This window comes from Pinus tabuliformis, chromosome 3_2 (assembly GCF_031772625.1).
Source record: "Pinus tabuliformis cultivar Carrire ecotype Pingquan chromosome 3_2, CPIR1, whole genome shotgun sequence".
In the NCBI taxonomy this organism is placed as follows: domain Eukaryota; kingdom Viridiplantae; phylum Streptophyta; class Pinopsida; order Pinales; family Pinaceae; genus Pinus; species Pinus tabuliformis.
This window is the reverse complement of record NC_142302.1, coordinates 720,384,128-720,399,883: the sequence shown is the minus strand read 5'-3', so window position 1 is coordinate 720,399,883 and position 15,756 is coordinate 720,384,128.

Below are 15,756 nucleotides of genomic sequence, written 5' to 3'. Positions count from 1 at the left end.
GAGGCTCATACATGATAGGCATTACAGAGGAGTGCGCTTGAACCTCTCAAGCCTTCTCTGGAGTGCACAGACTCTCTGACTCTCTCTGTCTCTGTCTTAATCTTGGATCGATGCTGCCTTTGCTTCTGTAGGTTAGCTTGGCTTCTTCTCTTTACTTTCGGCTTACTGCCTACTGCTCTATGCTCTTAGCTTACTGATTCTCTGCTTTTAGCTTATTGCTTCTCTGCTTCTCTCTCTATCAGTTTGTGGCTTTAAAGCCAATTTGCTTCCTGACTGTTCATTTCCGCTTCCCCTGCCTCTGTCCATTTGAATCCATCTGTCCTGCATAATCAGTCACTGCATAACGCCTCACAGGGAGGTGGCCACCTATTTCATAACGGATGAGTGTCAGTTCTCTTGGACATATTTGAAACGATCGTTTTTTCCGTTAACTCCAAGAATACCCGCGAAACACGACCTTCCGCCAACGCATTGTCCATATCGGACTTCAAATCCTATACAACTTTGCCTGTTGACCCCGTCAAATCCGGTCATCCATCGGAACGCGTCTCCGCCGTTGATCTGGGGGCCCCAGATCCTACGGTCATCGTTCATATCGAGCGGCTAAGTAGCATGATGTTTACCCGTCCGATGTGAACGGTTTTCTCTCTCTTCTGCCAGATGCGTGGCACTCACTGTATGGCATCGGGCGAAACTCGGTTGAAACCGCTTACCACTCAAAGCCCCTCCAATATTCTGCCAGTTTTGTGGAATCCCGCTTCCCACGGAATCAGAATGATATCCATTGCATTTTATAATTTTTCGGGTTCGGGTGCTTGTGGCCTTTCCTTCTTTGAGGGGTTTTCCCTGCGATATGCGATTAGCAACTTGTCGCTAATCGCATATCAGAAACTACCCCCGTTTCTCAAAATGGCCTCTGCATTTGCTAATTTGCGATAACGCACATTACCATGGGCCGACGGTCTGCGCGCTTGACCGACGGTCCTCGTTGCTCTGCGTTGATCACAAATTGCAACTGTTACGAGGATATCTCCGATAAGCTTGATATTTATAAGACTTTTAATCCTTGGCATGATTTTTAAAGAGTTCATGAAACTTAGAGAGTGTTTTAGGATCCAATTTGGATCATGGCCTTCCCACTGAAAAAGCTTTTGGACCACCAAAAGTTGGTTTTTTAAGCATCAATCAAGTGAGGATATAGATTCTGTTACTGTCAGTCTTTCCAGCCTTCCTCCAGTGATCAAATATGCTCTTACAAAGTGGTCTCAGAGTGTCAAGGTCAAATTTTGTCATTTCAAAGAGTTTTCAAGCAAAATTTGGTCACTAGGCATTAGGTCTAGGGTTTGCTTTCACTCTTTTCAAAATTGCCCAAATGCCAATCTATGTCACTATTCAGCTGAGTCTATCATCATTCATAGGGTTTTCATTATCATCTCAGTGTCTAATGAGTCATTTTACACCTTGTCCATGCTTCAGTTGCGCCTAGGTAAGGTCATTTTCCTCTCCTAGGGTTTTGAAGCCAATTTCTCTTGAACGGTCAAATCATCAGCAAAACTTATATCTTGATGTTCATACACCTTCCCCTATCCTTCATGTACCTTATCAAATGCTTCCCATCACTGAGATCCCCCAAATTCCTCATTTTCGCGCAAACCCTAGTTTCTTGCTACAACCTGGCAATTTTCTAGGTTGGGCCTGTGTTTTGCCCTTTTAGACCCCTTCCCCTCACTCAATCTCTGAGATTCCACTTTCCCCTGCTTCCTAACATCCCTCCCTACTTCCAAAAATTTCCCCAAGAATTTAGAAGCCTCTTATCCCCTTCATTTCGCTTCATTTCGACAAAATTCCTTGTTTCACACATCGGGATAAGTTTCACTAAAATGATGTTTCAGAGCAATCAAAGAGGAATTTTGGAAAACTGAGAGAGGTTTTTGTCCAAAACATGCCAAGGAAGAAAAACCTCCTTCACCTTTTACACAGGTATCATGGTTTTAGAGAAATGTCAAAAATACAATCGCCAGATCCAAGGAGGTTGAGCAAAGCACTAAAACGGAGAAAAAGGCCCGATCCACTCCAAATTTTGGCCAAAGCCTCTTTGACTGAGCATGGTACTTGATTGGGGACTCCCAGCCCAAATTTCAAGAAATTTGGAGAAAATTTTGTCAATTGTGAATTTTTTGTGCCAAACACAGGTTTTTGCCCTCAACGCGTAGCGCGCCGCGCGCTACCCTGAAGATGGGCAAGTCCATTTCTCAAAAACTCAGAATTTTTGGATTTTTCATGACAAATTACACTTGCTCAGCAATTTCCAAGAGATTTCATCAAGTTTTGAGCCTCTAGAAGGTCAAAAAACATGCAAAAAATGACTTTGTGCCACTTTTTTGACACACAGGAAATAGTCTTGGGAGATTGCAATTTTGAAGGGGCAAATGGTCACCAAATTTAGAAATTCCACTTGGGTTGGAAAGTAGACATCTAGTCCTTTCCAACAAGCCCACTTTTGCCTCATTTGGACTCCGGGAAGTGCCTCAAAATCAAGCCCAAAGGCACGCTACGCGTTGAGATTCAGGGCGCTACGCATCAGGCTATTTTCACATAAATGCACCTACAGCTCAGCAAAACGCAGTTTTGACTAGGTTTGACTTTTTGGAGTGGATTTTGATCCTCCTTGATGTAAATAATGTAATTTTAGGATACTTTGACACTTATTTATCTCTTCTAGAAGATTCATTCATGAAATAGGCAAAAATTTAATGAATGAATTGGTTTCCTAGCTTATAGAGGCAAGTTGTTTTGACTGCCTAGATTTTAGTGCTCATTTTGGAATTGGTTGAAACAGCTCCTAGGATAGTGAGCTCAACCCCTAGAGGCAAGGAAAGATGTTAGATTGCCTATATTATGTACTTTCTTGGTCATTTTCATGGTTGGACTCTTGAGGGAGAAAGCTTCTATTGTATTACTCATTGTATCTCTGCAATTTTTGGCAAAGGAAGACCAGGGTTTTGCAGTCCTTTTTGGGATTCCTGTGGTTACATGTATTGCTGGTGTGTTTCTCTTTGTACTTGTAAGTTTTTTATGTGAATCATCTTCTTACTTTTTCTTCTGCAAATTAGGCAAATGAAGAGTTAAGGTAGAATTCATGGTTGCTATGCTCTGCCTTTAAGTTTGCTTAATATCAATGTTTTCAGCTGTTTAAGGAGAATTCAAGGTGATTGCTTGCTCTCCTTAGCTCCTCATCAATCATTCTCATCCATCCAAATCTTTCAAAGGCATCAATACAGTCTCCTACCTTGCCCCAAAGAACCCCCTGCGAAAACTGTGTCCAATCCCCGCACCCAAAATTGCCTTTCCCCAATTTTCCACCAAAACCCTAAAAATCCCAAATCAAACCTTTTTATCAGTTTACTAGCCTAAAATCAGTGTTCTTTATTGCTTATCTCTGCCCGTTGAAGATCTTTCCCGAGATAGACCGGAGAGAGCCCTCACCTGCCCCGTAGGGCTAGCTACGAGGCTAAGTGGTTTGATGTTGCCTTGGAGTTTGCCTTTCTCAGCCTGAGGTGAAATTTCAAGCGCTAACAGATTCTTCGCTTGCCCAATTTCTATCCATCTTGCATTGCTTGGTTTTGAACCTTTGAGTCCAATCCTGAGGTACTCAACATCCCCTTTGCGCGTAGTCCTCATCTTCCTGTCCAGAACTGTATCTTCCTGCAATTCATTGAGATATTCAGGCAACAGATCATCAATAGAAGGCAATTGACTCTGCTCTTCGGGATCTTCAATCAATGAAGGTTCAAACAGTTTCAAGCTTTTTGCATTAACTACTGAATAGATGTGCATGTAAGCTGGCAAATCAAGGAAAAAAGCAATCTCATCGATTTTCTCAAGTATATTGAAAGGTCCATACCTTATCGGCTTCAGCTTCTTAGCTTCACCTTGCATTTTGTCTTTGCTGATATACAGCCAGACTTGATCACCAACTTGGAAACTATGCTCAGTCCGATGCTTATCATGCCTTGCCTTGTACTTGGCTTGGCTCTTTTCCAACTGTTCCTGTACTGCCTGATGAATCTCTTGGATTTGTTCAATGAACTTGGTTTCCTTGTCCACATCACTGTGTCCATCAACTGCTGTGTCTTTACCAAAGACAAAATCCAAGGGAGACCTTGGTGTGAAACCAAAACAGGTCTCAAAAGGAGATCTCTATGTAGAAGAATGTTTAGCCCGATTGTAAGCATGTTGCACATAACACAAATGTTCATCCCAAAGCTTGGGGTGCTTGCTGCAATAACCTCTAAGCAACTAGATCACTGTCCTGTTGACCACCTCTGTTTGGCCATCTGTTTGTGGATGAAAGGTTGTGCTCTTCTTCAGTCTGGTATCCATCACTTCCCACAGACTTGACCAAAACTTCCCAACAAATCGGGAATATCGATAAGATACAATGGAAGTGGGTAATCCAAAATGAACCCATACATGCTGAAAGAACAACTTTGTTGTTTGTTCAGTTGTAATCTGTTTGTTACAAGGTATTAAAATACACATTTTTCTGAACCTATCCACAACAACATATAAATAGTCATGACATTTTCTAGATTTAGGCAGTCCCCCAACCTTTTCCAAAACTCTGGACATTGTTGTGGTGTCAACCTTGTAGGTTGTGGATGGCTAGGGGCAACAACACTTCCATTTTTATGATTGTGAGTGGTAGGTTTCCTTGTTGCCATAATTTTGCTTTCCATTTTTCTTGCCAACCTGAATGCCTTCTCCAATGAATATGGTTCTCAAAGGCGAACCTCATGTTGGATGTTATCTTTTAAAGTCCCTATGAACATATCAATCCTATGCTCCTCTAGAATATCTTTTACCCTTATATTCAATTTTTGGAAGTCCTCAATGTGCTCCATCATTGAACCCTTTTATTTGAGATTCATCAATTGGCTAAAAAAAGTGTTGCTTTTTGTATCCTCATAATGTGCTATCATTTCATCCGTAAAAATAGCCCAAGTGACAATTTGTTTACGAGAGCAAAGCCATCGATACCATACAAACTGATTTGGTTCCAAATATAAAGTTGCAATGCATACCTTTTGTGTGTTTTGCACATTATGGAGATCAAAAAAATGCTCCATCTGTAGTATCCATGATCCGGGATCCTTGTCATCAAACTTCCTCATATCGATATTTGGAACATGGTGGTTCTTCGATCCAACATTAGAGTCTATGAAATCATGATTAACATTTATTTTGTTCTCATCATGAGTTTCCTTTACTACCCTTTTGCCATTAGTAAACATTTATTGTAGAAACTTTGTCAAATCTGTCTTCAAATCTTCCATGCCTATCTTCAAATCTGTCTTCAAATCCTCCATCTTAGTTTCCACGCCGTCCATCTTAGCTTCCACGCCATTCATTTTAGCTTCTACGCCTTTCTTTAAACCATCCATATTAGCTTCCACGGCTTTCTTTAAACCATCCATCTTAGCTTCTACGTCTTTCTTTAAATCATCCATCTTCGCTTCTATTACTTTTTGTGCGAGTGACATTTGTTGTACTTGGTCTTGTAATTTTGATATATCATGTTGCATTTCTTCCTCTTCTTCATGAGTCATGCTAGAGCTTTTAGATTGCTTACTAGGTGTTTCCATTTTCTTTCTTCGGTCCATTAATTACCAATAATAATGCTTCACTATGCCCTTTTAATTCCTTCAAACTAATGTTTCAATCCAAGCTTATGCAAAAATTGAAAAGAAAAAACTACATATTTTATTTATTTATTTTTTATTTTTTCACTTTGTTTTCAGCTCTTCCAGTTCTGAAATCACGACCTACTGTAGCCCTTTGTGTCCTCTTTCCAATGCCACCATTCTGATTGAAATTGGATTCTCTAAGAAAGATTTATGCACAATCTCCCAAGATGACTTGATTATATACCTTTTCAGAAGAGCGAAATTGTATGAAGTGCCACGTGTCACTGTTTTGACCTTTGGATCTGAAAAATATATACAAGAAACTACAGTCCGTCCTATTTCTGTAACTTCTTACGAAATTTCAATCTGATGCTCAGAGAGACAGTTATGATGATTTTCCCACGGTGACCTGTTTGGAATGTAATTCGGGGGTCTGCAAAAACCCTAACTTCCTCATACTATATCTCCTAAAAATATAGCGAGACAGGATTTGAAATTCAGAGCGATTTCTTCTCAAATGGGTTTTTGTTTTAGCTTCTGAAACTTTGTAGCGAAAGAGTTATAGCGAAAATCCCACAATGACCTGTTTTAGCTTAAATTCTGGAGCTTGCAAAAACCCTAACTTCCTCAGATCATATCTCCGAAAATATAGTGAGACAAGCTCTGAAATTCAGACCCGAGGTTTAGCACGATTTCGTCTCAAATGGGTTTTTTTTTTTTCACTTCTGAAACGTCGCAGAAAAAAAGTTATAGCGAAAATTCCACAATGACCTATTTGGAGCAACGAAACCCTAGAATCCAAAGCTCTGATACCAAATGTTAGGAAACCAGCTCACAAAAAGATAAAAAGATAGATCAACGCCTTAGAATTCAGCCTCTTTGAGGGGGCAACCTCCTTTACATTACACAAATGAACAATTCTTTGATGATTAAATGACAAAACCTCCTTTCTATATATAGGAGTCTAAGGGGATACAATATAACCAAGCCGACCTAACAATAATAATATAAAGGCACAAAAATAACAATAGTGGGATTCTATGGGGCACAATAATAAAAATATGGGGACAATAGGGGCACAACAATAACAATAAGGGATACAATGACAATAGTAATGGGGGAATCACTAGTATTATAGGGGCCTAACACATCATTTCTTGTAGTGTTTTGGGGTGCTTCATTTTTTATGACAGGTCCTTCATGCTCCCATTCCAAACAATTTATTAATGCCTTAGAAATGTGTTGGAATGATCTCATTAAGTTCAACACTTCTCCAGCTGGTATCTGTTCTGGTGTTGTGATGTTTTCCCCATCATTGGGTGGGGTGGCAGGAGTTGGCTGTTATAGTGGCATCATGTTGTGCCCTTTAGTTTCCCCAGTCCTTCTTGTACGTCTTCTAACCATGGTTCACCTGCCACAATTTAATACAATTTTTCCTTATAAGATAAAAACCAATCAAATAAAAATCATAACCAACCTGAGTGGTTCTATAATTTATTGTTATTATTATATACTTCCAAAGGAACAATTTATGCATTTATAAGTTCTTGATGATATAATTCACCTATCAATTTCAAACCTTCCTATAAGATTTAATCATAAGGATACAATCAATCTAACTCAACTTAGTAGGCTTAGACTACATTATGTCATGTAAATGATAGAGGTGGTTGGTAGCATTATCATAACATAAACTGAGAATGTCTTTAGTAAAAAGAGAGAGAATAAGTTTTAAAAGAATGTAATGATTCTGAGGATGTTAAACTATCACAACCATGAAGAGTAAATGACTAGAATAGTGCAAGATATTTTTATTTTAAAGCATAATTTAACTTAAGAATGTTAGTATGTGGATTTATCGTGGTTAATGCCCACCAAAATTTATGCAAGTTGTTGAGAAAATTTAGGTAAGAAATCTATTGATGTTGTATTTAAAAGAATCCAACTATATGACAAAATTGTACATTAGTGTAAAATATGTTTATAACTTATGGATACTATTACCATATTGTAATATCTATACTCCACTATATTGTAATTTGTAAAGGACCATAATGAACAATTTTAATAAAAATAGATTCCTTGAAAACCTTAGGCTCAGCGTTATTTTGCAACAACTTTAAACACTAATCACAAGTAAGTTAAAATATGTATATATGATCTACTTTAAACTCAAACAAAAATCAACAAAATATGTCAAAAGAACCTGAAAAATTAATACCATTTAATTATGTTCTAATACAATTTTAAAAATACAATATTGTCAAAAATACCCCAAAAGAAAAATATTAAACTTTTACTATATTTTCAAGTAATAATAGAAAAATGTAAAAAGTAAAATGTAGTAATTATATAATTTTAAAATAAGAAACAAAATTTCATGGACTTTAAAATAAGAAACAAAATTTCATAAATCAAGAATTCCATGAATACTCGGTAAGGCCAACACAAACAATGTATGGCTCCCCTGAAATGTAGAGTCTTGTGAATCACTACGAACCAGAAATCCTAATTTTAATGATTTTACAGTCTTGTATTACTTGCACACTGAACTGTCCAACATAGCTACCAAATCTATACTGTCCAACATAGTTACCATTGCACAGTGTACTGTCCAACATAGGTACCAAATCTGTAATGTCCAACATAGTTACCAAGTTTGAATTCGAATTCGATACAATTTGATAAAAATTGGGATGAAAATTTTCAATTCGGAAAAATTTCACAGTATATATCTTAAACATTTAAATATATATATTTTTTCATATAACTTCATTGATTTTGAAATTTAAATAAATTTAAATAATTTTAATCAACATAAACAATTTTAAAACTACAATTTAGTAACAAAAACCACAACCACACTTATATATTTTCTTTAAACTCTCTATTTTTTCAAAACTCTAAACTAAATCCATGAAATCTTATTTAAAATCATTTTGTAATTAATATATATTTAAAACTTAAATATTCAAAACTCAAAACTACATTCGCCTGAAATCTTATCTGATATAAAAATATATATATATATATATATATATAAAACTAATAAGAATTAGTTTAAAAAAATTTAATATTCAAAACTAATTGCTCTTAACATAAATATATATAATAATTCAATTTTAGAATTTATTTCCTTGCTCTGTGAGCTTTTTAAACCATAAATATATATAAAAACTCAACTTCAGATTTTATTTCCTTGTTCTGTGAGCTTTTTAAACCATAAATATATATAAAAACTCAACTTCAGATTTTATTTCCTTGTTCTGTGAGATTTTTAAACCATTAAAGAAACCAATGAAATTCAAAACTGGGAAAATTTCCATTTCAGGTTAGATCTTGCTGCCATTTACCTTTATTTTGTGTTTACAGGTCACTGTGTTTACCATTCCAGCCATGCAAATCCATGTCATAAACTCTAAACCATGAATTTATACCAACTCTAATCGTTGTATTTACTAGCTAATGACTACTTATTACCGCTGCCTATTATAGAATTTTTGTAGCTCTGCTAATTTAATTAAGGTAGCCATTACCGCTGCCTATTATAGAATTTTTATAGCTCTGCTAATTTAATTAAGGACAAAGAGTTCGGTAGGATTTAAACTTAAATACTTCTTAGAGTTCGGCGGTATCTCAGTAATTTAAAATAACTACAGTAGACAATATCGTTTGTTGTATTGATTGAATATTTTATTGTCTTCAGGTAACGGTTCTCAGAGCTTTAGCTTGGCGAAGCATATTATCAAGACATTTGTTTTCTGTGAAACCCAAACGTGTTGAAATTTCATATTTTTCCCACAAAAACCAACACCCATGGAAATTCAAGTTTGGCATTCACGCAGGAGGGCCCATTGGAATGTCTTCTTTGTGGCATGTCAATACCGCAACAGGGAGAGTTCTCCCGCGTGGGTGCAAGTGGAGTGGGAGACTGTCTCTTTTGGTACTCTCTAGATTAGCTATTTGGTAATACCAATCAGCTAATAGCCCACTATTGTGAAATCATGATGGATCTCGGCCAAAACTCTTGGGAATTCTGGAGGAACTCCTCATTGCGGTCCAATTAAGGGACCCTGCTCTGGAATACGCTAATCACATCTTATTCTCGCCACGGGCCTGCAGAAGAAGCATTGAAACTCTTTCACTAGATGCAGAGATCAATTTTCCGGCGTGATAGCTTCACTTATGCCAGCGTTCTCTCGGCTTGTGCCAAGCTACGAGCTCTAGAACAGGGCATCGAGATTCACCAAGAAATAGTTAGAAGCCAGTGCCAGATTGATGGTTTTGTAGAGATTTCCCTAGTGGATTTGTATGGAAAATGTGGGAGTATAGACAAGGCTCGAGAATTGTTGGCTAGAATGCCTAAACGAGACACTGTCTTGTGGAACATCATGATAGCTGGGTATGGATAGAAGGGACTTGTTGATGAAGCTTTCAATCTTTTCCAGGAAATGCCCAAGAGAGATTTGCTTTCATGGAATGCTATAATTACAGGCTATGTGCAGAATGGGCGTGTGGACGAAGCCCAAAATCTTTTTTGAAAAATACCAAAACCAAATGTTGTTTCCTGGACTGCCACGTTCTCGGGACATGCACAAAATGGGCACAGTGAGGAAGCCCTGAAGCCTTTTCATGCACTGCAACGTGCATGTGTGAAACTGGACATCCAGGCATTTGCCAGTGTTCTTACTGCTTGTGCCAACATGACAGCTCTGCAGCAGGTGATGGAAATCAACGAAGAGATACATGGAAATGGGTTTGAATCCAATGCTTTTATGGGAAATGTTATCATAGATATTTAGCAGTTACCCAACACAGAATAATACATTTCAGGAAGAAATAACAACCCTTCAAATATCACATGATATTGTAGGTCAGGGCTAAAAAAAAAAAAAAAAACCCAAGCACAATGACTTGCAAGTAGATATTCCAACCAAAAAAACAAACAGGAAATCGTTACGCATTCCTTATAGCAGAAAAAATCAACAATCATGTTTAATAAAACTAGTCATGCATGCATGGGCCCATAGTTCTCAAGGGTTCAACATAGCTCTGATACCAAGTGTAGGGACCAACCCTATAATAATTAATTAATTTATTTATTTTAAATATTAAAATACAACCATAAGAAAATAGCATTGGGAACTCAAAAATCATTAAGCATCATATAAAACTTTCATAAATTTCACTTTATTGAACATGTCCTCTAATTTACATATTATTAACTAAAACCATAATGAAGTCATGTAAAAGAATACTATAATAACATAGGTACCGTTCACCAGGAGGCGAGATTCAAACTTGACTTACCGCTATTTTCCCTCCTTCGTTGTCAGTCGCCTCCAAGTGTGAATGTCGAAATGCTTAGTCTGAATTCAATGAACCACCGATTGACCTCCAAACCTACTCCTTGGTTATTCTCCTTCCCCGCGGACCCCCAAGCTGCAATGAGGTTGTACAATGGACGAATGTATTAGCTGGTAGAGGAGAGCACTCTTTGGCTCAAGATTCCCCTCTCTAAAGTCCTCTCCCTCACCAAACTCACTATAGCTCGTAGTCACTACTCTGACATAGCCTCATCCATCCAACAATAGGGTAAAGAAAAAACCCTTTTTCCCATGGCCTGCCCCTTCTTCTATAGGAGTCTTCATAGGTGACACTTGGTCTTTCATGCATAATTAATTATTTTTGATAATCCAATAGTTTGATTATTCACCCACCCATGTGTCACTCTTTCATTAAGGATCTCCAAAATTATTTCTTTGAATTTTAATTTAAAAATAATATTTTTCCTCACCTCAACAAGATTCCTATTCCTTCTCCTAGTTGTCTCTTGATCCTCTTTTTTACTCCTTAATTTGTGTTCATTACTAAAGTCAATTGATAAGTTAAGATTTTATCCCCTATCTACTCCCTAATTTAACTCAAGTTATTTCTTAGATGGATATTCTTATGTTGGTTGTTGCCACATGGAGGTTCTCTAAATTTTTCTAAAATTCAATTTATTAATCTTATTTTAATTCACCATCATCTTCTCTTAATTAGGTTTAACTATTTTAGGATTAATATTTATCCTTACATTTATGTCTTTTTTTCCCTTTTTTACCTAATTAAATTACATTATCTACCTAAAATTTTCCAACATGGGAAGGGTAGAGTTTTTAAAATAAAATATTTTATTTCTTCCTATGATCCCCTTAACCTAAGTTTTATTCCTCATTTAATTACCTCGGTTCTAATCATAATTTACCATTTGAAGTGAGTTTACATGGTTTTCATATCTTGATTATATTTATTAGTTTATTTATTTTAATGATTCCAAGGGTGCCAAGTTTGGTCATGCCCTTCAAGAACTTCCCTTGAATTTCTAAGGGTGTCACACGTAACAGTTTATTTGTGATGCTGAGGGTGCCAAGTTGGTCGTGCCCTTCAAGAATTTCCCTTGAAGTTTCAAGGGTGCCACACCACTTGCCCTTCAAGAATTCAGTGGCTACAAGGGGAAAGTATAGGTGAAATGATAGAGACCACTATCATCTCTTATGTTGCCTGCTATAGTGAGACTAATGGTGTCGGGGATCAAGGAATCCGCCTTGATGCACGCCTCCCGGTAGAATCCTCATGAGTGACCCAACTTTGCGACATGCCCTCATGACATCGTGATCTTCAAGACAAAGGTGTTTCAACCTTTCTAGCCTAAATCACGACGGGAGTGCTAGTGGGTGAGATCAGGGACACTATCCCACCCCTCCCATGTAGTTCCATCCAATTGTACAACCCCATCACCCATATGTGAGTCATTCGGCCAAGCAAAAAATATGTTGCTGCAACCACTAACATATCACTAGAATATAGATAAACATATATATCAGGTTTCAAAATTGACTTAGAATTTTAAAGATAAAATAATATATATTTTCATCAAACCAGGCGTCGTCAACTCGTCATATACGAGTGAGTGCCTATGGTGGTTTCTTGCCATACTCAGTAATCATCAGTAACAATGTTTCTCATTGTTATTCATTGTCATAATAGCATCACTAACATCACCTAGTCGTTCGCATCATTGTTCATTGTGAACCAAAACTAATGCAAGTAGGTAAGATAAGGGACACATCCATCATGGCTATCATCATCATAACATCAATGGAAACATACATATCCATCAAATCTATCAACATCGTAACATTAATAGAAAACATACTTATCCATAAAAGATATCATCATCATGATACCAATAGAGAGCATACATATCCTTTACTACTATCATCATCATAAATAGAAACCAAACATAACCATTTATTCTACAATCATCATAGTATCAATAGAGAACATGCATAACCATTAATGCTAGAATCATCATAATACCAATAGAGAACATACATAAACATCACAACCACTAATAATAGAGTCATGTGTCTAGATCCTCAACTTGAGATCCTCAAAGAATAAAGTGTGGGCCTTAGGGCTAAATAAATGTTAATGTCATATCACTGTCAGTCGACTACAGCCGGGCACTACATGCTGCAACCTCCATCCACCTCTCCATACCCTCAAGGCATCATTCTCACCCTCAAAAGCCACTCGAAATCCCTCCTGTAGCAATACAGGACCTCCTGTAGCAACCACCTATAGCAAGCCCGTAGCACCACTTTCCTTCATCATTTTTTATCCCCGCTACAATTTTGACTTAGTCAAGATGCATAATGACCCTCAGCTATGATTTGATGATCAGGGGAAGCTCCTAAGCCACTCCAACCATTCCTTTTCTTCACTGCAAAATGGAGTAGAATTAGTTTTGTTCTCACAAGTATGATGCAAGTAGGCTACTGATTTTCAAGCAACAATGAACTAGGTAAATGGTACATGCAATTTTGATTGGTAGTTTGATGAATTATGCAAGATAAAATAACTTCCTTTCTGCAAGTAGATTTGGTAGTTTGATGTATTTTGCAAGATAAAATAGCTTTATTTCTACAAATAGATTAGCTCTTTTCCTTTCATCAATTAATTAATTAAGCATCTACAATTTGAGTAAATGGAATTTCCACTTTCCTAGCTAGAATTAGTTTTCAATTGTACCTTCATCAACAAGCTTCATTTTAATTCAGTAGGAGGAATGGTCTCTGAGCAATTTGATCTAATGTCATAACTGAGGGTGGCATGAGTGGAATCCAATTTGTTGTGCACATAGCACTTTCACCTCTAAGTTTGTACAAACCTCGGGTTGATAATTTGAGTTGAGGAGCCCTTGGGAGTTGCAACATTCTTGGTGTAATACTAGGGCTCGCCGGTTTTTAGTGCTGTTGTCGGGGAGATGTCTAAGTAGATGTTGTTTTTGCTTGAGCATTGTTTTCTATTTTGCATACAGTTTTTGAAAAAGTGAAAAAAAAATAAAAAAATATTTCTTTCATGCCTCGTAGGAGTAGGGATAATCAAGGAAAATTCTTACCAAAAATCCCCACACCCTCAAACAGTCAACCTTCACTCTTCTTCGGTGACTGTGAGCTTCCCTCTCTGACTGTAGGGGAGTTAGAAGACCCTCTAGGTGAGAAACCTAATTTTTTTGAAGAACTTATTTGGGAAGAAGAACAAACTTCACCTATCGAAACTATGGCTGAAAACAAGGACAATGAGGTTTTCCCTATCAGAGAGACCAATGGAGAGGCTAGAATGAAGAATATAAGCCCTACTTCCCTTCCACACTTCCATGGCTTAACCTCTGAGGACCTTGACACCTTAATGTTTGAATTTGTTGTTGTTGTTTAGGACCTATGACTATGCCTCTGATGAGTAGAAGCTGAATTTATTCCCCTCTACCCTTAAAGATGCAACCTTGTGCTAGTTTATGGGGTTGTCTAGGGGTAGCGTCACTACCTTGGCCCAAATGCAACAAGACTTCAATATCAAGTATAGGGACTACTATAGGTCCAAAGAAACCAAGGAAGAAATCTTTAGGATGAATCTTGGACCCGATGAATCCCTAGAAGACTACGAGGAGAGATTTCAACTCAGTTATAGGAGAGCCAACTATACCCTTGATGCTGAATCACTCAAGCTAGTTCTTCTCCGAGGGATCAGGGAGGATATGTTGGAAATCTCAACATGATGTCTGGAGGAGATATCTATCATTTATCCTATAATGACATCAAAACTGTATTCAAAAATCACTCTAGGGCTGTCAGGAAGAAGGGTAGGGCTAGTCAAGGCTTGGTCAGTTCCTCTCCCTCCACAACATACATCAAGAATGATATAGGGAACATGTTGGATGATTTCAAGAGTGAAATGTTGCATACCCTTGCATTTCAAATGGATACCATGCAAATCAAAATAAAGTAGGAGGAAGAAAAAAGGACACTAGATATTTTCTGCCCTATATGCACCAAAAGACATCCTAGGAATGAATACCCATTGAATGTCATAGAATTTTTCCTAGTCTGTGAAGAAAATCATGCAACAAAAAAATTCCCCTTTTTTCTAGGACTAAAAGTTGTATAGCAAGGGGCAGAAGGTGGGTCATAGCAACTTTGCTTCGTTGATCAAAGAAGACCTCAAGGACCTCGGCCATATCAACAAGGCATGCAAGGTGTGCACACTACTCTTATTATAATCCAAATCAAAATGCACCTTTGCAACCTTGGTAGTCTTCCACTCATCCATCCTAGTCCACATCTCCTTCTTGGCCTTATGATACTCCATATCCTCCTCAACATTTCAACCATCCTTTCCATCCATATCCACCCCAATCTTCTCAATTGGGCAACCTATCACAAGGGTGGAGGCCTCAAGTTAACCAGCCTCTTGATTTACTTCCTCCACCCCAACCTCAACCACAACTCACTCATCCTACTCCACCTAAGAAACCTCAAATGCCTACTCAACCCAATTTGAACCTGAACAACAAGAAAGAACAACAATTCTACAGTGGAGAGACATCTTATCCTTCTTATGTTGTGGAAATCTAGGAGATTAACCTTTGGTTTGGGAGAGTGCTTCCATATAACTACCCACCTTCTCCACCTGAAGAGCTTGAAGAAGATAAGGAAGAGTGTGTTCCTCAAGCCAATCCACA